Below are 27733 nucleotides of genomic sequence, written 5' to 3'. Positions count from 1 at the left end.
ATTTTTCAAAAGATTATTTTTACCTTCCTTTTGGGTATATATCTGGGTATTTACCCATTTTTACCGGGTATTTACCCCTTTACCATCTCTATAAATACCCAAAATTCTGAACTCGTTTACTAAATTTTTTACATTGCTTTCTCTTGCTTTTCTGCCTTAGGATGGTCCATTTAACTATCTACCTTTCAACTTCTCCATCATCACTTGACTATTCTATTTATAAGCTAACCTACTCACTCAATTTTATATTTGAGCTAAACCTTTTTCACCTTTTACCCGTAGACTATTTGAAAAGTAAAAAAAGTAAAAGGCTATGTACGTACATCAACCATGTTTGAGGTCGTCATGGGTCGGGTTCACAATATTTCCGCGTGTTGCATAAAAGCCAGAAAATCAATGCCAGTAGTTAATTTTTTTTTTTGTAATTTCACATTGCGTCACTAATAGCCAAGCTAACATGATTCAAAATAAAGCGATATCGTTCAACAAGAAAAAAGTGAGGAAAAAAATTTCAACTATAAATGGAAAATTATATTTTTTTCCACATACTGGTTTAAGAATTTTTTCAAAGGTTATAACATTTTATCTTTTTCTTGCTGAGATTTTTACTTTTCATGTGAAAGGGAGCGCATATTTTCATGGGCGAGAGCGACTCACATACATTCATTTGGCTCGTACTTAATTAAATTTTACCCTTTACAGCGATTGAGTAAAGAGAAGTAAGAACTTTTTAAGAGAACGTTACTATTGTCTGGACTACATGATTCCCTATCTACGCTTCGAGGGAGATCTTAAGGCCACTATAGAGGTGGACAGTTGGCGCACGGGTGCGCAAATGGCGGACGAGGCGATACATGTGTACACCGATTGGTCCAAAGTAGTGGAAGGAGTAGGATCTGCGGTATACTGCGCTGATCCAGAAATAAGCAGATCCTACAGGCTGCCGGATTACTGTAGCGTTTTCCAAGCGGAAATATTAGCCGTAATCAAAGCAGTAGAAACCCTGGAAGAGAATAGCTTAAGTTGCAACCATGTTAACTTTTATATTGACAGTAAAGCAGCAATTAAGGCAATAATCTCGCATAGCACAGCATCTAAATGCGTGTTAGAGTGTAAGCTGTCTCTGGAGAGAATCGGGACAGGGAGAAGCATACATCTATATTGGGTCCCAGGGCATATGGGAATAGATGGGAATGAAAAAGCGGACGAACTAGCTAAAAAGGGCGCATCCCTTGAAGCTTGCTCCGTAGATGTCCCAATTAGATTGGGCGAGATTAAGCGAAGGCGAGAGGTGCACATGATCGACCAAGCGGGAAAGGCGTGCGTTCAAGCGCGGGCTGTAAAGTGTCGAAGATTATGTGTAGGTCTTACAACCTTAGACTAACACAGTTGGTCCTCTCATTAAAAAGAGAGGACTGTAGACTCATGACGGGTATTCTAACGGGACACTGCCTTCTGGCGTCATATGCCTTTAAACTAGGCTTGGTCAGTGATAGCAGATGTAGGAAGTGCGGGTTGGAGGAGGAAACGATCGAGCACGTTCTGTGCTTGTGCCCTGGACTTGCCAGGCTAAGACTCCAGCTATTAGGAGTGATACAGCTGTCAGATCTAGAAGCAGCAAGTGGCTTAAGTCCTAGGAAGCTTCTAGTATTTGCCAAGAGGACGGAGTTATTTTATAACATAGGTCCTGGTTTTTATAGGGTTTTTCAGTTTGGTCGTTAAAACAAAATTCTGGTAACACTACGGACTCAATCAGTCTATGTGAGGTCCTCATGGACCGGCCAGTTCAACCTACCTACTATTGTCTAGAATAAAACAATAAACAAATATGAGTAAGCATATTTGATTTCGATTGAAATTAAACATTAAAGACTTTGTTGTGATGGCATTCCACATTTCTTTATATAACAAAATTTAAATCGAATTAAGGTGTCGTATATTGAATATATGTATGTAAGAAAAATGATAGGGGGCTAGTTTTGACGCACTGAACCCATTCAACCATATACCTATATAAATCATGCAACTTTGAAATTTCTATCAAGTTCTTACATTTTAAACTTCTAAGTCACTAGGGTCTTGAGGCCCACAACCATTTTGTTCAGTGAAATTGTTTATTGATATCAGCAAAACTAAGGCAAGTCAAACAATGTTGTTGTTGCTGTTTTTTCTTTCTGTAATTCCCAAGGCAGTGGAGCCCTCATTTGCTGCGTTATTCATAATTTAAAACACACCGGTTGAAAAAAGATTTAATACCTCTCAGTTCAAGGAGGTTAATTGTCTTCATCGCGGCTCTAATTATGGGCATCAGTAATTTCAGCTAATAGCCTCCAGATAGGTTCTTTGCCGTCTGGTGTTCGGGAGCCGGAAACCAATGAAACAATCTTCTTGTCCATTAAGAAATTAAAAATGCAAGCCTTTTTTTTTTTTTTTTTTTGTTTTTTCACCTTAGACGTTTACACATGCACAGTTCACATTCTGTCCTAAATAGATAACATACGCTTTTACATATGCTCCATCCCTAGGTAGGTTGAACTGGCCGGTCCATGAGGACCTCACATAGACTGATTGAGTCCGTAGGTTTACCAGAAATTTGTTTTCTCCATCCCTAGGAATTAGATTATTATTTTTAAAATGTCCACGCTTCTTTTATATTTCGTGCTTCCAATTAGAAAGTACACTCTAGAGGTGGTAGTTTTTCTATGAAAAAAATCATCATCTCTAAAATTTATTCAAAATTACCGATATCGTAGGAAAACATGTATATGGGGAATCTGGTTATTTCATTAACGATGAGGAGTTAAATACGAATGAAGATAATATCGTTACATGTAAGCTAGGTCTTAGGTAAAGATGGTTTGCATCAAAACAGACACGCAACTGCCACCTCTCCCGTAGAAAACGTAACTCGTTCTTAAGCGATTTTGTCTTGCAATGGATTTTCCGAATCTATTAGGGACTTTAGTATGTTTCTGTGTATCTCGCACGAGCGCATGCCCGACGACTGGTAACTAAGTTTTTTTCCCAGTCCACAAAAAAGGTGATACTGCAAACTGCGCAAATTATCACAGAACCAGCTTTCTTAATGTCGCATATAAGGGCCTGTCAAGTGTATTTTGCGAAATATTGAAGCCAACCGTGAATTTGCTGATTGGGCCTTATTAGTGCACCTTCAGAGCTATTAAATATGTATACCATCGACAGCTGGCTATGTGCAGCTATGTCTGTACGTTCAGCAACACCATTTTAATTTGATGCTGGAGAAAATTATACTAGCTTCAGTGCTTAACCGCACCGGAACAATATTCCATTAAAGGGTGCAATTACTAGCGTATGCTAATTACATTGATATCATTGGACCGAGCACCTGCGCCGTAAGTTCTGCTTGCTTCAAACTGGAAAGAGAAGAGGAAAAGATGGTTTTGATGGTGATTGAGGAAAAAAGAGAAGTACTTGCTCTAATCGATTAAAGAGTCAGCGCATATGCGCTTTGGCAACCACGCTACTGTTGGCAGTCCTAATTATGAAATGGGATAAGACTTCATTTATTTAGAAACCAGCATTAAACAACAACATCAGCTTTGAAATCCAGCGAAGGATCACTCTTATCAATAAATTCTACATTGGTTTAGGTAAGCAACAGTAAAGTAAAGCCCTTCTGCTATATGGTGCAGAAGCATGGACCTTGACAACATCAGGTGAAGCGGCTCTGAGAGTGTTCGAGAAAAAAGTTCTCCGAAATATATACGGACCTCTACGTGTTGGCAACGGCGAGTACTGAGGAAGATGCACGAGATTTACGCATCCATCAACATAGTCCATTGAATTGAAACGCAGCGGCTACACTGGCTAGGCCATGTTGTGTGATTGAAAGATGACGCTACGGCTGAGGACGTATTTTTATCTGAACCCGCTTATGGAAGCAAAGAAAGAGGGCTGTCCCACTCTGCTGGAAGTATCAGGTGGAAAACGATTTAAATTCCTTTGGTGTGACGGAAAGGCGCTAGTTAGCAGAATGAAGCTGCGACTGGCGCGCCTTGTCCAACGGTATACCCGTGTAAACGGTTAAGCGCCAATTATGTAAGTTTGTAATATTTACAAGATATAAAGGAAGTTACCATCTTATTTCAGGCTACGAAAAGAATTATGCAATATTCTTAAATTTTTATTGTGTAGAAAATCAAACTAATTGTTTATTTAAAACAATCATAAAATTTGTGCTTTCTATATCCATCATTTCACTTTTTACACTTCATTGCCCTTGGTTTGTGGACGTCACCAAAAAAATTTGATCCTTCCCTCCGAGACACAAGTTTTGGCGTACGCCTCAGTTCTACAGTATTGTGGCAAATAAAGCTTAATAAAACCTTTCAGAAGAATGTATAGCACTAAATTTCTTATTCCAATTCTCCTCAACTTGTCACATATAATTCGATTAAGTATAATGCACTACAGGTGACAATTCAAATGAATTTCGAGTGTAAATATTTACAAGCATGTATATATAACAGTTTTTATGAGGCGATTGCCCCTATTTTCTGTTTTTTATACTCAGCTGAGCAGAGCTCACAGAGTATATTAACTTTGTTCGCATAACGGTAATCCGTAACGGCATAAACTAATCGAGATAGATATAGACTTCTATATATCAAAATGTTCGGCGTGAGAAAAGAAACTCATTTAGCCAGGTCCGTCCGTCCGTCCGTCTGTAAACACGATAACTTGAGTAAATTTTTGAGGTATCTTGATGAAATTTGGTACGTAGGTTCCTGGGCGCTCATCTCACATCGCTTTTGAAAACGAACGAAATCAGACTACAACCACGCCCACTTTTTCGATATCGAAAATTTCGAAAAGCAGAAAAAGTGCGATAATTCATTACCAAAGACGGATAAAGCGATGAAACTTGGTAGGTGCATTGAGCTTATGACGTAAAATAGAAAACTAGAAAAATTTTGGACAATGGGCGTGGCACCGCCCACTTTTAAAAGAAGGTAATTTAAAAGTTTTGCAAGCTGTAATTTGATAGTCGTTAAAGATATCGTGATGAAATTTGGTGGGCACGTTTCTCCTATTACTATATATGTGCTAAATAAAAATTAGCGAAATCGGATGACGAACACGCCCACTTTTAAAAAAAAATTTTTTAAGCCAAATTTTAACAAAAAATTTAATATTTTTACAGTATAAAAGTAAATTATTTCAACATTCGACTGCAGTAATGATATGGTGCAACAAAACACAAAGATAAAAGAAAATTTCAAAATGGGCGTAACTCCGCCCTTTTTCATTTAATTCGTCTAGAATACTTTTAATGTCATAAGTCGAACAAAAATTTCCCAATCCTTGTGAAATTTGGTAGGGACATAGGCCCTATGACGATAACTGTTTTCTGAGAAAATGGGCGAAATCGGTTGAAGCCACGCCCAGTTTTTATACACAGTCGACCGTTTGTCCTTCCGCGCGGCCGTTAACACGATTTCAGTTAGCAAAAAACGATATATCATAACTAAACTAAGTTCACGTACTTATCTGAAGTCACTTTATCTTGGTATAAAATATGTCCGAAATCCGACTATGACCACGCCCACTTTTCCGATATCGAAAATTACGAACAATGAAAAAAATGCCACAATTCTGTACCAAATATGAAAAAAGAGATCAAACATGGTAATTGGATTGGTTTTTTGACGCAAAATATAACTTTAGAAAAAAGGACGTGTGGCACTCGGGGACTGCCGCGGTAAAGCTATTGCATATTATCAACTTATGCAATTATAATATTTATGCAACATTTTGTTTTCTTTGATATTAATTCAAGTTTTGTCTTTGATAATAATTCAAGTTAACCTTTTTAAGCGTGGTGACCGATAAGAAAACAAATTTTTTACTTTTATTGAATAAATGAAAAGTTCATATAAACTTTATTTTTAACTTTAACTTTATTTTTAACTTTAACTTTAACTTTGACTTTAACTTTAACTTTAACTTTAACTTTAACTTTAATTTAACTTTAACTTTAACTTTAACTTTAACCTTAACTTTAACTTTAACTTTAACTTTAACTTTAACTTTAACTTTAACTTTGACTTTAACTTTAACTTTAACTTTAACTTTTACTTTTACTTTAACTTCGAATTTAACTTTAACTTTAAATTTAACCTTAACTTTAACTTTGACTTTAACTTTCACTTTAACTTTAACTTTAACTTTATTTTTAACTTTAACTTTAACTTTCGCTTTAACTTTAACATTCACTTTAACTTTAACTCTAACTTTAACTTTATGATCCGGGGTGGGCGTGAGCTTAGCACCTGCTAACAAGCCAACCTAATATAAACGCACGCAAGTAATTTTCTGTCAAAAATGTCTCATTCACCTACAACTTGTATGAGAGCAACTCAAATTGAATTTGCTGCGTGAAAACCTAACTCGATTTCAAATTTTTGTTCTGCGTGACATTTAGATTTGACGGTTGCACACATGCTTTACATTGTCGCAACGTATGTTTATTTGGGTTAGGGCAAAAAACGCCGGTTGTTTCCGTGCGCTAAAAAAACGCAGTGCGGTTTTAATAGGTTGGCTTGTAAGCGACCATATATGTATACGATAAGCGACAGCACAATGGCTACTTCGTGAAAATCAACGACAGCTCTTTTAGTTTGATTTCGATGGTCGTACGGTGAGGAAGTGTCGCACGCGCGCTTAAAACAGAGTACCAAAGAGTGCGTGTGACACGTGTTCACTGTTCAAGCATTGAAATCAAACTAAATAAATAATTGATTTTGCTTTCGTGCTCGCTACGCGTTCGTGTTTACTACCACATTCTCAATTTGGTAACCTGCCCACCGCTGATTATGATATAGATCCAATATTATGTATTTGGCCTGTTGCTAACACCGAACCTTTACGAACCTTTTCGAGCCTTTTCGGATCTTTTTTGACAAATATCCATTACGGTTTTTTTGATTTAGTCGCCAAGCCCGCGATAAAATCTATGCAATAGCTTAAAAACTTTGTAAAATTGGGGTGACACCTACCATATTAAGTAGAAGAAAATGAAAAAGTTCTGCAGGGCGAAATCAAAAGCCCTTGGAGTCTTGGCAACAATACTGTTCGTCGTGGTATTACATATATAAATAGATTACCGGTAACCGACAGATAATGTTCTGGGTCACCCTGGTTCAAATTTTGGTCGATATCTCTAAAACGCCTTCACATATACAACTAAGGGCCACTCCCTTTTAAATTACTCATTAGCACCTTTCATTTGATACCCATATCGTTCAAACAAATTCTAGAGTCACCCCTGGTCCACCTATATGGCGATATCTCGAAAAGGCGTCCACCTATAGAACTAAGGTCCATTCCCTTTTAAAATACTCATTAACACCTTTCATTTGATACCCATATCGTACAAACAAATTCTAGAGTGACCCCTGGTCCACTTTTATGGCGATATCTCAAAAAGGCGTCCACCTATGTCAGGGGTGGGTGTTCCCCGCGTTGGGCGTACCTTGTCCCGCTCGAGGGATATTAGGTGGTATAAAAGGGCATAAAGCCGGAGGCCGCTCTCAAGAGTGTCACCGAAATTCACCTGAAAAAGACAAAAGAAAAGTACCCTAAAGTAAAAAGTTCTTATAAGCAGCGTGTAATTTATGTATGTATACTTCCCGTAAACTCAACATTCCAGGGTCCCAACACCTCGCCTCCTAAGCCTCCTAGTTTCCGCACTGAAAAAAAAAGCAAAAAGAACAAGAAATTAATTTAAATTAGTTTAGGCATAAAAAGCGAAATCACTTATATAAGTGCACATTTTTTCTGTTGGGTAATCAAGCACTCAAAAGTACAACAACCAAATGCAAATTGCCCACCGTCACTATAAATATTCTTAATTAAAATTTTCACATTTATTACCTCTTATCATCATTCCTGAGGCTTTCGGTAATTGTTGAACTCTATTAGCAGTCCACCAATGCTCCAAACTTGTAATTTTGTTTTATATTCCAGGCCCGGGCGCCTGGGGACCATAAGCAAGAAGTGTTCTTTGCTCAGCCACTTCAGGCACCGCAACCTAAACCGGTTATATGGCACTGAAGAGCCGCGTTGCTCTTCTTTCTTAAAAATAACACGCGCGCACTGAAATTATTTAATGTAAACGCGAAATTTATTTTTTTTTTTGGTCGCGGAATTTAACATGCACTCACGATACAAAAAGGTAAACAAACGAGAAACGTCAAATTAAAGATAATAGCAAAATTCCCAATATGGAGAAATTTGTAAAAGCTTTTCAGTGAGGGTTGCCGGACCGCAGCGAAAGGGATGATGAAGGAAAATAGGATCAATCCAGGAAAAGGATGGATATAGAGTAAAGAAAGTGCTATTAAGATTGGAAATGAGGACAATAGGAAACGGTATGTAGAACCGGCGTTGCGGTTTGTTTCTGCTGGTATATATATAGGGCATAACTGTGGCAGAAGAAAAGAAAGATTTTAACTGTGGGCATATGCACGTCGTGAGTGCGCGGTGAATTTTTTTTTTGGTGATAGTCCGTGAACGGTAAATAAAACTGTTTTCCCTGTGCGCGCAAAGTCCAGTAAGGACCAAATCCGTAGTGTTCAAAATCTGTATGTGCTGTGGGGCAGGATGCCCATAAATCTACAATAATCGGTCGTACAAGTCGAAATTAAAATCATTAATACCATTTGGAAATTTAAGCTCAGGACAACGAGCAAATCGAGGGGAGACCAAAATCTAAAGTTAAATGGTGATAAGTCATCGGAGCGAAAGTGGTAAGTCGATCAAGATCCAAAACCCATTGTTTAGGCCCTTTGCAACTTTTTGTTTTTGGCTTCGCGCCTCTTTGGTGATTCACGCCAACCCAATTTTCAAATTTGTGTCAACAAATTTTGCTAAAAATTCTGACCCAGCGCATTGCGTGTACAGGTGCAGATTTCTAGGCAAAGTAAATTTCGATTCTCTTCCTGTTTTTTTTTTATAAAATGTTTTCCTTATTTTTTTTTGTTTTATTATTTCTCGGTTTAAATTTCCATGTCGCATTCATACATATATTTGCTTTTATAGCAATGTAATCTACCTAATCTATGAGGCGTGAATGCCAACTTGGCGCTCAGGCACACCATTGTACCTTATGGTAAATTGTACCTTTTTGTTCCGCTAGCTGGGATACCTTCTCCCATAACGAAAGCTCTGGCGAGCACAGGGAAATTCTTCAAGCCGACACACTAGTATTCACCAAACCATGCTATAATTTTCACCCATAATTCGTTCAGGAAACATTGCCAGAAAACTATTGCGTGCCGGAAACCCAGCGAACAAACTACATTTGGAACCTCATTTGATTACATGTAAATTTATATGTTTTAGGTATATTTCGTTTAGTTATAAGATTTGTATTTGATTATAGTGTCAAAATATTAAATTTTTGAATATTAATTCGTGGCGGACGTCCACGCGTCAACCCAAACGTTTATTCAAATATACCATTTTTTTTGTAGATAGCGGCGAGAAAGCCCAGCCCCTAGGAGTCCCTTGACCACCAAAGAGAGCTCTTTTAGGTAGGATAGGACCCTGGTAGGGAATATAAAATCTTGTGCTCATATTGAGCGGTTCTAATGTTTGGTTTTTGGTAGCGTTGGCGGGAAGTCCCGAAGTAATTTGCGGAATTAATAATAATTAATAAATTTAAAAAATGATTTCGTGTAAGCCGAATAAGGCAAAGTAAAAATTTCCCAGAAATTCCATATTTTACTGATATATGTATTTAAAAAATTTTTTTTGAAATAATCATGTGTGGTTGAGTCCATCATAAAGTTAAATTTTTTTTTTATTGTTCAAATCGCCTGTCGTAAGCCAATTTTTATTGCAATTTTGAGTAAGCAGTAGATGTATGTATTTAGCTATATTTTATCTAATTAAAAATGTTATATTGAAGTGAAAAAGAAATTTAAGATGGCGTTCTAAATTAATAAGGTGGGGAGGGGGAAGATGAACAAAGGGTAGGAGGTTTGGAACGGAATGGAGCAAAGGTAAGATAAGGGGACCTGCAGAGCGATGCGAAGCGAGCGGTCCAAGGAAGGGTGGGCTTCTTGTGGGGTGAGGTGGGAGAGGAAATGATTAATGTGATTGTGACATCCGCCCCGCATCAAGGTGGAAAAAGGGTTCAGAACCGCGACTCCATGTACTGAGCTAGCTGGGGCAATTCCACCTTGATTGCGCAAAGGGGCGGATCCACAAATGTACGTGTACGTGACAATCATAATTAATAATGGCGCCCAAACAAAAACATACAGAGGGGCCGCCATATTCTATTAATATGGCGCCCGAACAAAAAGTTTTTCTTTTAGTGATGACATTAGCGCGGGTTGAAATTGGCGCCCACGCATGAGTTAAAATGTAAATCTGATTACCGAGATCTAGTCAGCGAAATAGTGTTCAAAGCTCATTTTTTTGTACAAATTATATTTCAACCCAAAGCTAATGCCCAATAGTTGCAGTCATTAAACCAAACGGTTCTGCCTTTATGTGACCATCTTTCCTATTCGGTGCCTTGTCTATGGTGTTAGATCCAAAAAGTTAATTGCACCGATAGTGGAGGTTGGGATCATAAGGACAGATCCCATCAATAGCCCATAAGATGACATAGCTAAACAATTTATGGGAAGCTATAAGCATCTGAATAATTTTTAATTTTCAACTAACTTAATTTTTTTTTAATTTTTTTTAATACCAGTTACGGAGCTGTCCTTATGTAACCATCTCCCCTATCCGGTGACTTGTCCATGGTGTTAGATCCAAAATCAATTGCACCGATGGTAGAGTTTGGAATCATAAGGACAGTCTCCATCAGTAATATGAGGATGGCATAGCCAAACAAGTTATGCTAGGCTATAAGCATCATACATAAATGTTTATATTGTTTTTAAAACCTATTTCGATTTTTTTTTCAACACAAAAGAAAATTTTTTTTTGATTTACAATGAATAGAAGTCCTTATAGTACATTCGTATAAGACGCTTCTTATTGAAAATATAGCACTTATGGCCACAAGAAAGCCTCTATGCAATGCGTGTGTAGCATAAGTTGTTAGACATAATTAGTCAGATTTTTTTTTATTTTTTTTTATTTTTCATATATATATTCTCACCCCACCACAGGAACGTTTACAGTTGCTCCAACGATTCCTAACCAGTACAAATTTTTTTTTGCCTGCCTGAAAGGTAATCTGAACCTCCCCACAATTATATACTGAATTTAATTAAATTATACAAAAAAAAAAAATTTTTTTTTTACATTCCGAGATTTTGAAAACAAACCAAAAATTGGGTCCCTAAAAGGAACAAAGTGTGCGAACCGTAGATCGAGCCCATATAATACGCGTTTTAGAAACAGGCAAGAAACCATGGTTCCGATGAATGTGTCCTACTCGAAGCATCCAAGCGAAAACGACCCTGCTTTTATTGATCTTTCGGGTCAGATAGGAGGGGGTAACCCAGCAGCTGCGGGCGCATCGGGCGGGGAAATGAGAAAAGAAAATTCCAGTACTATACCAGCAGAACCAGCTAGCAACACGGGTGCCATTCCAAAGCCCCCGAAAGAATCCCAATCTACACAGCCTTTGACAGCCCCACCATCTACCTTAGCCTTTCAAAAACCCATTGCATCTAATAATAGTGATGCCAACCGGCAAGCTAAAGACAAACCATACGATCTGCGCAACGACATAGTGCCCATGGTAAGGGAGATGATGGCCGAAGCCAAAAATGTCATCTTAAAAGAAATCAGCGATACCTTACCGGAAGTAGGCGCAACGGGCCGAGGGGTGCGCGAGGGGTTAGAGTTTTCGGGGGGTAACAATAATAACAGTAGGTCGCGAAACCGTAATAAAAGAAGAAGGCACAACTCCAGCCTTGAATCTCTCGAATCCAGGCGCTCTAAAAACGATTTAACAATTAACGAAAATTCCCACTGCTTTGCCATGAGTAGACACAATAATGTGAACCTACCCCATACAGCAACATATGCATTTCCGCCGCGTAACGATCAGCCACCAATTCGTCAAACCCCAAGTGCAGAGAGAGGCATACCCGCAGCTATCTCGGGAAGACATCGTGGACAATCGGAGCGAGAGAGTAGGGAATATGGCGGATCAGACCTCAAAGTCGAAAAGTGGGGGATTAACTACCAAGGACATCGCGATGCAATGTCGGTTGAAGACTTCCTGTTTCGTTTGGAGTACCTGAGGGAACAGTACGGGTGCTCATGGGCAGATATAATACGCGATTTTCACAAATTGTTGAGTGGCGAAGCCCGCGAGTGGTATTGGCTATATATCCGTTCTCATGGAAGAGTCGACTGGCCAAGTTTGCAGATGGCTCTTCGACGACAGTTCGCCTCTCAACAAACAGACTTTGAAATTTTAAGGGAGTTAACCGAGAGAAAGCAAAGGGCGGGTGAAAGCATAGATGCCTACTTCCATGTTGTTGGCACGCTTCGTTCGCGACTGCGGAATCCAATTCCGGAATATGAAATTGTGCGCTTAGTAAAAGGTAACTTGCGCGAATCTTTGGCCAAGTTGGTATACCCTATGTCAACATATTCATTGGACCAGTTGAGAATGGATTGTAAAGAAGCCGAAAGGTGTTTCCCGCGTCGCGAACGGCCGCATGCCGATAACTATATGCCACGTCCACAAATCGATGAGATCTGCGAATTCGAATATAAAGAGGCGTGCACTCCCGGTGATGAGGGTCAAGTCGCCGTGGAGGAGATACGTCAGCAGTCTTTTCCAAAACAGGTAATAAGCCGAAGAAACGTATCATGTTGGAACTGTGGGGCAGATGGCCACTTTTTCACAGAGTGTATGTCGCTCCAACGGCGAATCTTTTGCTACAAATGCGGGAAGTTGGACGTGATAACCCCGAAATGCCCCTTATGTAACAAAGCGGGAAACGGATCCCGGAGCGCGATTGTGACGGGGGAATCGCGTGCCACACAAACCTCGTCAAAGTAGATGCGTCGACCAACACATCAACAGACGACGAAAATACATACAACAAGGAAATTTGCATTTTTAAAAATAACACGAAAACTAGAAGTCCACCAAAGGCCGCAAGGGAGAGCACACCATCATATGAGGAGAGATATAGAAAGTACTTCGAAAAGCGAGAAAGAATCTTCGCAGAAAGCATAGTGATGGGTCGCAGAGGAGTTTCACGGAGAATACAAAAAGCAAGGCAACGATTTCGTCAACGAAAACTTCTACGACAAAAAGTATTGGCCTCCATCAAAAAAATTAGTAAGTCAGATCCGCGTGTCTACGCGGATATAGAAATCATGGGCGTTCAAACACGAGGCTTGCTGGACACTGGCGCATCAGTCAGTATTTTGGGAAGAGGGTGTAGGGAATTCGTTGACAAAATAGGTGTGCCGATAGAAAGATATGTGTCCTCCGTCAAAACAGCTGGCGGCCGGAGGCACAACGTTTTAGGAAAAATTACTACTTTTGTAAAATTTAACCAATTAGAACAAAAAGTTACATTCTTTTTATGCCCGTACCTAGAGCAAAATATCTACCTAGGAATAGATTTTTGGCGTACTTTTCAGTTAGCGCCGGATGTGGTGGCTGTAGACGAAATTGATTTAAATAAATTAGAACAGGAAATGGTTTCAGAGGAAGACAAAAATGAACGGCGCGTTTTACATAGCCTAACAGTGGAACAGAAACAGCGATTAGAAGAAGTTGTTAGCGGTTTCAGAACTTTTGAGAAACACGGGTTAGGACGTACCAATTTAGAGAAACATACAATTAAGCTGGTTGATGAAGCGGTACCCGTAAAAGAGCGGCATTATCCTCTGTCTGTAAACTAAACGCCGTAACCGTGAAGGATGCGTACCCCTTACAAAATATCGAGGGCATCATTAGCCGTATCGACGACACCCACTTTATAAGCAGTGTCGACTTAAAATTTGCCTTCTGGCAAATTGAGTTAGACGACAGTAGCAAGCCATATACCGCCTTTACAGTGCCCGGTCGTCCTCTCTACCAATTCGTCACTATGCCATTCGGGTTATGTAACGCTGCCCAAAGGTTATGCCGACTCATGGACCGGGTTATACCACAAAAGTTGAAATCGAATGTTTTCATTTATTTGGATAATTTATTAATCATCGCGCCAGATTTCGACTCGCATTTGCGAATCTTAAAAGAAGTCGTCACTTGCTTAAAAGACGCAAATTTAACAATTGGATTGAGCAAGTCTAAGTTTTGTTTTAAGGAGTTACCTTATCTTGGCTTCATAGTAGGAGGAGGGATGTTGAAAACAGACCCGGAAAAGATAAAGGCCATACAAAATATCCCTGTTCCCAAAACAGTCAAAGAAGTCCGTAGTTTTCTAGGCACTGCCGGATGGTATAGGCGGTTTATAAAAGATTTCGCCACCATGGCAGCGCCGCTAACCGACTCTTTGAAAAAGGGAAGAAAATTTGAGATGTCAGACGAAGCAATGGAAGCATTCAATGCTTTAAAGAGAGCCCTCACAAGCGCTCCGGTTCTGAAACATCCGGATTTTTCCAAACGATTTTGGGTACAGTGTGATGCATCTGATTATGGTCTAGGTGCTGTTTTATATCAGAAAGAATGTGATGGTGGTGAAAAACCAATCGCGTATTTTTCTCAAAAATTCAATGAATGTCAGCGAAAGTACAGCACCACAGAAAAGGAATGCCTTGCGGCAGTAATGGCAGTCAAGAAATTTCGGCCTTATATCGATCTGATGCCATTTACAGTGGTGACAGACCACGCCAGTTTAAAATGGTTGATGTCTTTAAAAGATCTAAATGGCAGATTAGCTAGGTGGTCTCTACAATTGCAAGCGTTTGATTTTGAGATCGAGCACCGTTAAGGCTCGGAGAATATTGTCGCCGATACTCTATCACGCTGTATAGAGGAAATAACTAACTCACCAATAGCTAACATAGACACCACTGAGTTTGAATCAGAAGGGTATTTAGAACTAATTAAGACAATCGAAAGCAATAAGGAGCGGCTTCCCGATTTGAAGGTAGAGGATGGGATGGTTTTTAAGAAATTTTTTTCAAAGGATAGTGAACTTGAGGAAAACGAATGGAAGCTTTGGGTCCCTGAAGCACTGACCTCAACTCTCATAGAGAACGCCCACTGTCCAGAGATAGCTGCACATGGGGGGATGACAAAAACACTACACCGCATACGGAGGCTGTATTACTGGCCTAATATGGTGGTGCAGGTTCGGAACTTCGTGAGGGAATGTCAAACGTGCAAAGAATCGAAACCATCTAACGCGATTTTAAAACCAGGGATTGGGAAAGAAGTGGTTACTGTCCGCCCTTTTCAGAAGATATATATAGATTTTTTGGGGAAGTATCCTAGATCAAAGCGCGGAAATTGTTTCATTTTTATCGTAGTCGATCATTTTTCTAAATTTATTTTTTTGAAAGCGATGCGTGAAGCAACCGCAGGTAACGTGGTTAAGTTCATAACCGAAGAGATTTTTCATAAATTTGGCGTTCCGGAAACCATACATTCAGATAACGGAAAACAATTCGTATCGAAACAATTCTCGGAACTGTTAGAATCATATGGTGTCATACATCTAAAGACAGCCTATTATGCGCCGCAGTCCAATGCTGCTGAACGCGCGAATCAATCGGTACTAGCCGCCATTAGATCATATCTCGAAAATGATCATAGGGACTGGGATTTGTACCTTACTGAAATAGAGTGCTCCCTGCGTAGCGCTGTACATTCGGCCACGGGAGTTTCACCATATTTTGCCCTGTTCGGACAGAACATGTTTACCAATGGTGCAGACTACGCATTGGCGAAGAAATTGGATTGCCTATCGGACAACGAATTGTTCATTTTAGATCCTAGCGATAAAATGAGACTAATGCGCGAGAAAATAAAAGAAAACCTACACGAGTCGTATGAAACGAACGCGGCATGATACAATACCAGAGTCCGCGAAACACGATTTTCCCCCGGGCAAGAAGTCTACAAACGCAATTTTATCCTAAGCGATTTCAAACAGAATATAAACGCGAAATTCTGTCGAAAATTTACGAAATGTCGCGTTACTAAGGCTTTGGGTAATAACATGTACCTACTCGAAACCCTGGCAGGAAAGAGTCTAGGGGCATGGCACGCGAAGGACATTAAACAATAACCTAATACTAAATAACCCGATGGTAAATAACTTAATACTTAAGGAATTGATATTACATAACTTAGTGTTGAATAACTTAAAATTACATAATTTTGTACTCAATAACTTAATACTATATTGCCGCTTGGTGACCTGAAAATAACACAAAATGTAATTAACTTTACACAAAGATATTCCATTACTTGCGTGAATACCACCCCGTCGATGAGGGTCAAGTCGGCGGGGAAGGGCATCGCCAAAAAGCGCTCGGTCCGAAGTTTACCTTGAATGAATACAAAAGAAAATAGTTTCTATATACATATTCAAATTTTTTTTTTTTTACGTAATAGCAGGGCGAATAAATCCCATTACCATATGCCCGGCTCAGCTCTCGAGGCAGGAGACGTTGTCAGGGGTGGGTGTTCCCCGCGTTGGGCGTACCTTGTCCCGCTCGAGGGATATTAGATGGTATAAAAGGGCATAAAGCCGGAGGCCGCTCTCAAGAGTGTCACCGAAATTCACCTGAAAAAGACAAAAGAAAAGTACCCTAAAGTAAAAAGTTCTTATAAGCAGCGTGTAATTTATGTATGTATACTTCCCGTAAACTCAACATTCCAGGGTCCCAACACCTCGCCTCCTAAGCCTCCTAGTTTCCGCACTGAAAAAAAAAGCAAAAAGAACAAGAAATTAATTTAAATTAGTTTAGGCATAAAAAGCGAAATCACTTATATAAGTGCACATTTTTTCTGTTGGGTAATCAAGCACTCAAAAGTACAACAACCAAATGCAAATTGCCCACCGTCACTATAAATATTCTTAATTAAAATTTTCACATTTATTACCTCTTATCATCATTCCTGAGGCTTTCGGTAATTGTTGAACTCTATTAGCAGTCCACCAATGCTCCAAACTTGTAATTTTGTTTTATATTCCAGGCCCGGGCGCCTGGGGACCATAAGCAAGAAGTGTTCTTTGCTCAGCCACTTCAGGCACCGCAACCTAAACCGGTTATATGGCACTGAAGAGCCGCGTTGCTCTTCTTTCTTAAAAATAACACGCGCGCACTGAAATTATTTAATGTAAACGCGAAATTTATTTATTTTTTTGGTCGCGGAATTTAACATGCACTCACGATACAAAAAGGTAAACAAACGAGAAACGTCAAATTAAAGATAATAGCAAAATTCCCAATATGGAGAAATTTGTAAAAGCTTTTCAGTGAGGGTTGCCGGACCGCAGCGAAAGGGATGATGAAGGAAAATAGGATCAATCCAGGAAAAGGATGGATATAGAGTAAAGAAAGTGCTATTAAGATTGGAAATGAGGACAATAGGAAACGGTATGTAGAACCGGCGTTGCGGTTTGTTTCTGCTGGTATATATAGGGCATAACTGTGGCAGAAGAAAAGAAAGATTTTAACTGTGGGCATATGCACGTCGTGAGTGCGCGGTGAATTTTTTTTTTGGTGATAGTCCGTGAACGGTAAATAAAACTGTTTTCCCTGTGCGCGCAAAGTCCAGTAAGGACCAAATCCGTAGTGTTCAAAATCTGTATGTGCTGTGGGGCAGGATGCCCATAAATCTACAATAATCGGTCGTACAAGTCGAAATTAAAATCATTAATACCATTTGGAAATTTAAGCTCAGGACAACGAGCAAATCGAGGGGAGACCAAAATCTAAAGTTAAATGGTGATAAGTCATCGGAGCGAAAGTGGTAAGTCGATCAAGATCCAAAACCCATTGTTTAGGCCCTTTGCAACTTTTTGTTTTTGGCTTCGCGCCTCTTTGGTGATTCACGCCAACCCAATTTTCAAATTTGTGTCAACAAATTTTGCTAAAAATTCTGACCCAGCGCATTGCGTGTACAGGTGCAGATTTCTAGGCAAAGTAAATTTCGATTCTCTTCCTGTTTTTTTTTTATAAAATGTTTTCCTTATTTTTTTTTTGTTTTATTATTTCTCGGTTTAAATTTCGATGTCGCATTCATACATATATTTGCTTTTATAGCAATGTAATCTACCTAATCTATGAGGCGTGAATGCCAACTTGGCGCTCAGGCACACCATTGTACCTTATGGTAAATTGTACCTTTTTGTTCCGCTAGCTGGGATACCTTCTCCCATAACGAAAGCTCTGGCGAGCACAGGGAAATTCTTCAAGCCGACACACTAGTATTCACCAAACCATGCTATAATTTTCACCCATAATTCGTTCAGGAAACATTGCCAGAAAACTATTGCGTGCCGGAAACCCAGCGAACAAACTACATTTGGAACCTCATTTGATTACATGTAAATTTATATGTTTTAGGTATATTTCGTTTAGTTATAAGATTTGTATTTGATTATAGTGTCAAAATATTAAATTTTTGAATATTAATTCGTGGCGGACGTCCACGCGTCAACCCAAACGTTTATTCAAATATACCATTTTTTTTGTAGATAGCGGCGAGAAAGCCCAGCCCCTAGGAGTCCCTTGACCACCAAAGAGAGCTCTTTTAGGTAGGATAGGACCCTGGTAGGGAATATAAAATCTTGTGCTCATATTGAGCGGTTCTAATGTTTGGTTTTTGGTAGCGTTGGCGGGAAGTCCCGAAGTAATTTGCGGAATTAATAATAATTAATAAATTTAAAAAATGATTTCGTGTAAGCCGAATAAGGCAAAGTAAAAATTTCCCAGAAATTCCATATTTTACTGATATATGTATTTAAAAAATTTTTTTTGAAATAATCATGTGTGGTTGAGTCCATCATAAAGTTAAATTTTTTTTTATTGTTCAAATCGCCTGTCGTAAGCCAATTTTTATTGCAATTTTGAGTAAGCAGTAGATGTATGTATTTAGCTATATTTTATCTAATTAAAAATGTTATATTGAAGTGAAAAAGAAATTTAAGATGGCGTTCTAAATTAATAAAGTGGGGAGGGGGAAGATGAACAAAGGGTAGGAGGTTTGGAACGGAATGGAGCAAAGGTAAGATAAGGGGACCTGCAGAGCGATGCGAAGCGAGCGGTCCAAGGAAGGGTGGGCTTCTTGTGGGGTGAGGTGGGAGAGGAAATGATTAATGTGATTGTGACATCCGCCCCGCATCAAGGTGGAAAAAGGGTTCAGAACCGCGACTCCATGTACTGAGCTAGCTGGGGCAATTCCACCTTGATTGCGCAAAGGGGCGGATCCACAAATGTACGTGTACGTGACACCTATAGAACTAAGGCACACGTCCTTTTAAAATTCTCATTAACACCTTTCATTTGGTACCCATATTGTACAAACAAATTCTAGGGTCACCCCTGGTCCACCTTTATGACGATATCTCGAAAAGGCGTCCACCTATAGAACTAAGGCGTACACCCATTTAAAATACTCATTAACACCTTTCATTTGATACCCATATCGTACAAACAAATTCTAGAGTCACCCCTGGTCCACCTTTACGACGATATCTCGAAAAGGCTTCCACCTATAGGACTAAGGCCCACGCCCTTTTAAGATACTCATTAACACCTTTCATTTGATACCCATATCGTACAAACAAATTTTAGAGTCAGCCCTGGTCCACCTTTATGACGATATCCCTAAATGGCGTCCACCTATAGAACTATGGCCCACTCCCTCTTAAAATACTCTTTAATACCTTCCATTTGATAAACATGTCATATAAACACATTCCAGGGTTACCCTAGGTTCATTTTCCTACATGGTGATTTTCCCTTATTTTGTCTCCATAGCTTTCACCTGAGTATGTAATGTTCGGCTACACCCGAACTTAGCCTTCCTTACTTGTTGTTTTAATTTTTTTGTCACAATAATTTACATAACAACAACATGAGAGCAATGAACGAGCGATGTGTCAGGCTCCAATTGTTTCAGTAATTGTCTGCCGAGTTCAATGCCACATCACGTGTGACATGAAATTGCGTCTGACGCTAAGCCTCAGTAAATATCTCAACATGCGTGTAAATTGATGTGAATACATTCGTAAATGCATACTGAGTATGTTTTTCATGTAAAAGATATTACAAATAGCTCCGATACATAAGCACTTTTTCATATAGATGAGTTTAACACAAGCTTATGCTTTTAAGGTTGCATCAATTTCTTTAATGACTCACATAAACTAACAGTTTTATGATGTGCATACTTATGCTAGTACCATTTAGTAATATTTTTAATATATTCATACAGCACTAACTTGGTTAGGTCTTAATTAGTACTTATGCAAAGGGCGGTGGCATAGAGTTAGTAAAATATGCGATATCTTAAAATTCAACCCAATTTTTTATACTCAGCGTGCTTTGCACATAGAGTATATTAACTTTGATAAGATAACGGTTGGTTGTACAGGTATAAAGGAAAGACTTCCATATATCAAAATCATTAGTGTCGAAAAAAATTTGATTGAGCCGTGTCCGTCCGCCCGCCCGTCAGTCTGTTCGTTAACACGATAACTTGAGTAAATATTGATATATCTTCACCAAATTTGGTACACAGCTTATCTGGACCCAGAATAGATTAGTATTGAAAATGAGCGAAATCAGATGTTAACCACGCCCACTTTTTATATATAACATTTTGGAAAACACAAAAAACTTGATTATTTAGTAAATAATACACCTAGAATGTTGAAATTTGACGTGTCGACTGATATTGAGACTCTTGATAAAAATTAAAAAGTGCGTCGCACTGCGCACTTGTGATAAAATCAATTTTACAAATATTATTAGTCATAAATCAAAAATAGTTAAACCTATCGTAAAAAAATTCGGCAGAGAGGTTGCCTTTGCTATATGGAATGCTTTGAAGAAAAATTAACAAAATCGGTTAAGGACCACGTCTACTTTTAAATAAAAGATTTTTAGAAGGGTTCTGGACGAATGAAATAAGCTATATCTTTGCATCTTTCATTTCCTAAGTGGATTTATAACAACAAATAGGAAAAACTTCAAATTTTAAGAAATGGGTGTGGCACCGCCCCTTTTATGACTAGGCAATTTTCTTTGTTTCGGGAGCCATAACTCCAAGAAAAATTAACGGATCGTAATAAAATTGAGTACACAAATTTTCCCTATAGTAGAAAATATTTCTAGAAAAATGGACGGGATCGAGTAAATAACACGGGAACTTAGATATAAAACAAGTTTAAAAGGGTCGTAGACTAGAATAATAAGCTATAACTTAGCAAAGATAGCAATGATATTTCACTTATCAAGTTTTATTGTAAGAGGAAATGGGGTGACATTTTTTTTAAACGGGCGGTGCCACGTGTTATTTATAAAAGTAATTTGTGTGAAATGAAATGTGCAATTGAGGCTCACGCTGAGTATATAATGTTCGGTTACACCCGAAATTAGACATCTTTACTTGTTTTTTTTTTTTTTTTTTTTTTTTTTTGAAGGAGCTCCAAATAAGCACCTTTTTTTTAATTTCTTTGCTGTAAAGTCTACTTTTTGAATATGCATAAGTGAAATAGTTCGGTTTTTAAAAAACAGGCCGTGAGTATCGAGTAACCGAGAAGTTCTATACGTAAACGTGCGCATGTATGTAAACTATTATTTTTAAATAAACTAGTGATCGCCCAGGGGCAGAAGCTCCCACAGAAACAAATTATTTCACGCTTTTTGAGGAGAGTTGAAAACCGATAATCGATAGGCGACAAGTTATACTTTTATTATTGATAGCAAATTATATAATTCGAGTTTTTGGTTTGTAATCGCCGAATCGTCGGCTTCTTATTGATTTCGTATCGGCTTTTTATCGACGATCTACAAATATGCTATCGATTTTTTGTTAAAGTTTTGTCGGTATCTGTTTTATATTATAGCAAGCCAATGAGTCGTTAAAAAAACGATAGCACGCCTATAGCAAATTGGCAAAAGAACTGGTGCCTTGCGATAAGAAATTGACAACACGCCGATACTAAGACCATAACACTCCCGCAAGTTTTCGGTAACAAATTGATAACTTTTTGATAAAGTAGCTGTACATTTTTACAAATAATTGACTGCTACTAATGAATCGATGATAACAAACTAATTACACATCGATAACCGTACTTTGTTATAAATTTATAACATTTCTATAGCTCCACTATATTCCGCCGATAACATATCAATAACAGATATTTTCGCTCCTTTTCTTTCTATGTTTTTCCTTTCCTTGGTTTGCCACGCAAGCGCGTTTAAATTCAGCTTGATTGCGCGTTTACTACGGTGTAGTGATTATACTTACACTTATGTACACTCAGAAAAAACAGTTACCTAAAATGAGGAAAACATTTCCTAATTTCAATGTAATGAGTAAGAGTTTCTTATATGTGTACTAAACTACCCTGCAAACTTTATTCTGCCCTAAAATTGGTTTATCCACATTTAAAAAGAGGACCTCACTTCTACTTTAACTTCGATTTTTCTTCTTGTCCATCTCTTATTCCGTTTATATATCCACCGCTGCCACTCTCATTCCCAATCCCAATCACAATCCCACTTCCACCTGCACTCCTATTCCTTTAACATTCCCATTTTCACTCCAATAATATTTGCCGCTCCCTCTCAAACTCCCAGCACCATTACTTCTCCCTCTTCTACACCCACTTTTTCTACCTCTCTCATATATGGAATCTCTATGCAATACATTTAATACCTGCTTCACCTGACCGACCAACTGCAATTTCCTTGTTTTTATAAACGTCTATAAAACTATATGAAACTAACGCAGGTAGCAGGTACAATTTTTTAAATTTGCAATAATTTGTATATATAAGATACTAGCAGACCCGACAGATGATGCTCTGCCATAAATTTGGTATATCTGCATACATTTTAATACGCTTTTTCCGTCTAACTCTGCCCTCCCCTTCTACACTTTTTTCTAATCTTTGTATTCACTCCTCCCTCCGTATTTTTCGCTTCATCTATCTCCACCTTCGTCTCATTCTATCTCTTTATCAGTCTCCTTCTTTTTCTCTCTTTTCTCTTCTATCAAGTTTTTATCATTCTTCTTCATCTCTTGTTGCCAGTCCCAGAGGGTGGTATGTGTTTTGTTCCAGTCCAGTCCTAGTCCTAATCCCAGTCCCAGTCTGTCTCTGGTCTACTTCCCGGAAAAAAACATCGTAAAGCATTGTTATACTAAATCGAATAGAACGTATGTAAACAGGTATGTGGGTATTATAAATTCATGCCTTTATTTCGGCTTCGCATGCATATTTATCAGTTTTGCCAGGTTGATGCGACTAAATAGAATATCACAATGAAAATTACTCTAAAGCTCTCAGCAACAGCTTTCATTTTATATCCATAATACACACATATTCTAGGGGTATCCGGGTCCATATTTTGGCCTATATCTCGAGACCCTAGTCACCCAGCGGTGTAAATCTTACTCTGTACAAAAGCACACATCAACAGCTTCAATTTGATACCCATAATGTAAAAACACATTGCAGGTGTATCCGGGTCCATGTTTTGGCCTATATCTCGAGACCCTAGTCACCAGAGATGTAAAACTTACTCTTTACTAAAGCACACATCAACAGCTTCAATAATGTAAAAAGACATCCTAGTGTTATCCTGATCCACGTTTTGGCCTATATCTCGAGACCCTAGTCACCAATAGATATGAAAACTACCCTGCACTAAAGCACACATCAACAGCTTCAATTTGATACCCATAATGTAAAAATACTATCTAGGCGTTCACGGGCCCACGTTTTGGCCTATATCTCGAGACCCTAGTCACCCAGGGGTATGAAAATTATCTATACTAAAGTACTCATCAACAGCTTTCATTTGTTATCCATATTCTATAAACACATTCTAGGGGTACCCGGGTCCACGTTTTGGCCTATATCTCGAGACCCTGTTCGTCTATCGCAACCAATCCTATGTGCGAACCACCGCGTGAGGCATACGCAAGTTATGTGAAAGTTTGAACAAAATCAACCGGATAGTTTTTGATTCTATAAGCCTCACACAAACGGGTAGTCATTTTAATATATATAGAAGATGCATATATATAGTCGAGACGCTCTCCTGCAGAAAAATGTTCCTCCCTGCGAAGTATCTACCTTCCAAGTAAACAGAGGTATTTGTCTTATTGAGGGTTCTGCGAAAAAAAAATTTTGAGTATTCTTCCCACCCGCCCCGCCCCCTTCCGCCTTTCCCCTTTCGCTTTACCAATTTTTTGTCTTCTACTTCCACTTTCTTTGGCCTCTCCCAATCTCTCTTTATTTTCTTCATCTCCATCCATTCTATGGCTTCCTCTCCTTCATATCTTTACCTCGCACTTTCTGCAGTTTTATCTGCCTTTCCCACTGTCAATTTCCTTTCCCTCCCTCGCCAGCTCTTCACTAATCTTTCTTTGGTCCTTCTTTCTCTACTGAATGCAATTTATGGGAAATTTTTTTCAAATGATAAGCTTTTCAAGGAATGAGCTCTCCACCAAATTTCATGGAAATCGTACCATTGTTATTTGTTTTAGAATAGGTCCCGGTTCACTTCCCGAAAGAAAAGAAGAAACAGGGACCGAATTATAAATCTAAAGCATCCTCACACCACCTTGAACACACACCCACACAATTTTATCAAAATCAGCCCAGTTGTTTGGGATCTCAATATATGTACATCATGAAACAAATATCTTAACTCCTGGACATTTGTTTAACTAGCGCCAGTTCAGAACATTGGATAAGCATTTGTATCAATTGATTTGACTTAACGTTAAGATCTGTTAGCAACCCTTATTATTGCTATTAGAATGAGAAATTAAAAAGTTGAGTTTTTGGGTAACCTTCTGGCATCGAGCAGGGACTAAACACCCTAAAACGTAAATGTAAATGTTAATATAATAGCAATTAACCTCGATTAGAAAACATACTCCTGTTATTTTAGGTACATACTATTATGTGTATTATTTGATATACATTAATTACTATTTTATCAAACTTATGTTCATTTCACATACTCGTATATGGCAGACAGTACAGTATGTTTATACTTGGGTGAAAACATAGTACAGGGTGCATAGCCTGGAATGGTATTATATTTTATTAAATGCTAGATTGCCGCTTCCTATTGATATAGTTCGATACCAGAAATGTTAAATAAAACTCAAGGAAGCTATCCGATTTGGCTCATGTGCGCAATTTATATTGCTAACCCGTCAAAAAATATGAATACAACTTACATTAAATGAATTTTTTTGATTTATCTTCGAAAAATATATATCATTGCCCCCTTTTCAGAAGCATCAATGTGTATGTTTTGAGTAAGTGGGTTCACATTATTAGCCATTAAGCAGCGTTTTCACTATCTCCAGTCGAGCCAATTGCCAGTTTATATTACAGGTATCCTTCGCTGAATTCTCGAATACAAAGACACCAGGAAACCACACCTTTTCACGGTCTAACTAAAGTGAATGTAAAATAATTTGTTACTCAAAACTATCAACGTTAAGACCTGATTTCCCTTTATTTTAATTTTATATATATTTAATAGAAGACCCGCCAGACGCTGTTTTCCCCTTACTTTGGTCTATCTGCATAAGTTTTAAGAAGTGTTTTACCTATTTCTCTCCCTCTTGCGTTTGTCCTTATTCTTTTATTCACTGCCCTCTTTACGTCTCTTTCTCTCTCTCCTTCTTTCGCTCCGACTTCTCCCACCTTTCTTTTCTCTCTAGCTCCTTGTTCTTCTCTTTCCCCAGCTATATCAACCTCTACCTTTCTATTTTCATCAAACTCTATCCCTTTCTCAGTCTCTTTCCCTCGTTTTTCTTCACCTAATTGTTCTTATTCTTCTCAATTCCTTATTTCCAATCCCAGGTGTGGACTACCCTTACCATTTAAAAAAAATGCAGAGTGCATTTCTCCGAAGAGATTTAAGGTTGAGCTTCTCTTTCTATTTACGTCGTGCTCCCTTTTTAGTTTTTCTACAACATTTTGGCGGAACAGGACCAACATGTTCTGTGCCCACTCCGAACAGCATCTGCAAGGCAAATGAGTTTTCACTGAGAAGCTTTTCATGGCAGAAATACACTCGGAGTGCTTGCCGAACCACCGCTTTACGTTGCTTTTCCCGGGGCGTGATCGCAGGATCCTCGGTGCGGTAGGCGGAGCACGCTGATGATATCAAAGATAGATTATATCCGATTCTCAAACATACTCATAATGCTCACAAAATTTCGGGGGAATCGATCGAGCAGTTTCGAAGAAATTGAACCACACATATGAGAATTTTGTTTATAAGATATTTTCTGGCCCGAAAGTGACAATGTGTACGCATTATTTTTGCTTACGCGTGGATCTTATAACAACAGCATATTACATCTCACCCTGTATATGCACTTAGCTAAACCTTAACATATGTTTTTAAAATGAATGCGCCAAATGGAGAACTAATGTTAAGAAATCAGTAAAATCAAATTTTGTTGTTAAAAGGAATTTATTAAATGGTCAAAACATTTACTTCGCCACCGACTTTGAGTAGAAAAATTAAAAGGGTTGTGTGAATAAAAAAAACGTAAATACTTTTTCTTCGAAATTTTGGCAATTTGATATTTGTTTAATAAAAACTTCAAAGCTTATTATAGTTAGCTTATTTGTTTATCCACAAAGCCCAATGTTGAAAATTGCTTTTGTGTGGTTTGAATTATGTGGAGAGTCAAAAGCTAAAGTAGCCAGCAAATGTTACAGTTCATTAACTAGAATTTTTCGAGGTTATTCATACTGTTACAAATGTTGGCGGCACTAAGGGGTACTGCCATCTCTAGGCCGATGCTAAGCAGTGACGTGAATTCACATCAATAATTCAATCATTGCCACCGTGGTGGATGTTGAAAGATTGGCTCATCTCGCAAATGCGGACGCACCCGTGGAATACACTGAGAGGGAAAAAATCCAGAATTTTATAAATGGCATACGGGACATGGAAACGAAGCGAGCTACATACGCAAACCCAATCTGACATTTGCTGAAACGGTATCACATGCATTGACTCAGGAAACTGCCTCCCTATTGAGTAAACGAGCATATAAGGCTCATCGTGTGGAAGTAGAAAGACCAGGGTGGGTAGACACAATTTTGGAAGCATTGAAGGGTACGCAGCAGAAGAATAATGATGCAGTCAATTGCTTTAAGTGTGGAAAGCCAGGGCACATTGCGCGTTATTGCAACAACAATCCTAACAGTTCCAACAATGTGGGTGGTCGTAAACGCAAAGCTGGAGGAGATGAGTAAGAGCGAGTAAGATGTAGAGATCGAGAGCTAGATCCAGCTATTGAATGCCCTGTGATATCTGTGTCGCAAATTGGTAGCAAATTGAGCAGTCTTACCGTCAGAGGGAATGGGGATGGTAAAGAACGTGTACTGATTGTAGATACGGGCGCATCTCATTCTTTGATTCGATCTGATTTGGTATACAGGAGAGTAAAATCATTACCTGGAGCAAGGTTGGGTACGGTCTCTGGCGAGTATAACCAAGTCCGGGGAGAAGTGATCTGTGATTTCTTAATTGGGAAGGTCACGGTTTTACACAAATT

The 27733-nt window shown here is 38.6% G+C and overlaps 1 protein-coding gene and 1 long non-coding RNA gene across 2 annotated transcripts in view; one reads left to right on the top strand and one right to left on the bottom strand.

Moving 5' to 3' along the window:
* Positions 1-27733, bottom strand: part of LOC137250545 (small G protein signaling modulator 1-like) — a 150653-nt gene that overhangs the window by 92257 nt on the left and 30663 nt on the right. The window lies entirely within an intron of this gene.
* Positions 7568-9311, top strand: LOC137248278 (uncharacterized). Its single transcript, XR_010952144.1, has 2 exons — positions 7568-8792; positions 9182-9311. It is a non-coding gene; the product is annotated as an uncharacterized lncRNA (long non-coding RNA).

This window comes from Eurosta solidaginis, chromosome 4 (genome assembly GCF_040869045.1).
Source record: "Eurosta solidaginis isolate ZX-2024a chromosome 4, ASM4086904v1, whole genome shotgun sequence".
Lineage (NCBI taxonomy): Eukaryota > Metazoa > Arthropoda > Insecta > Diptera > Tephritidae > Eurosta > Eurosta solidaginis.
Note: the sequence above shows the minus strand (reverse complement) of the source record. Positions and strands in the feature narration are given on the sequence as shown.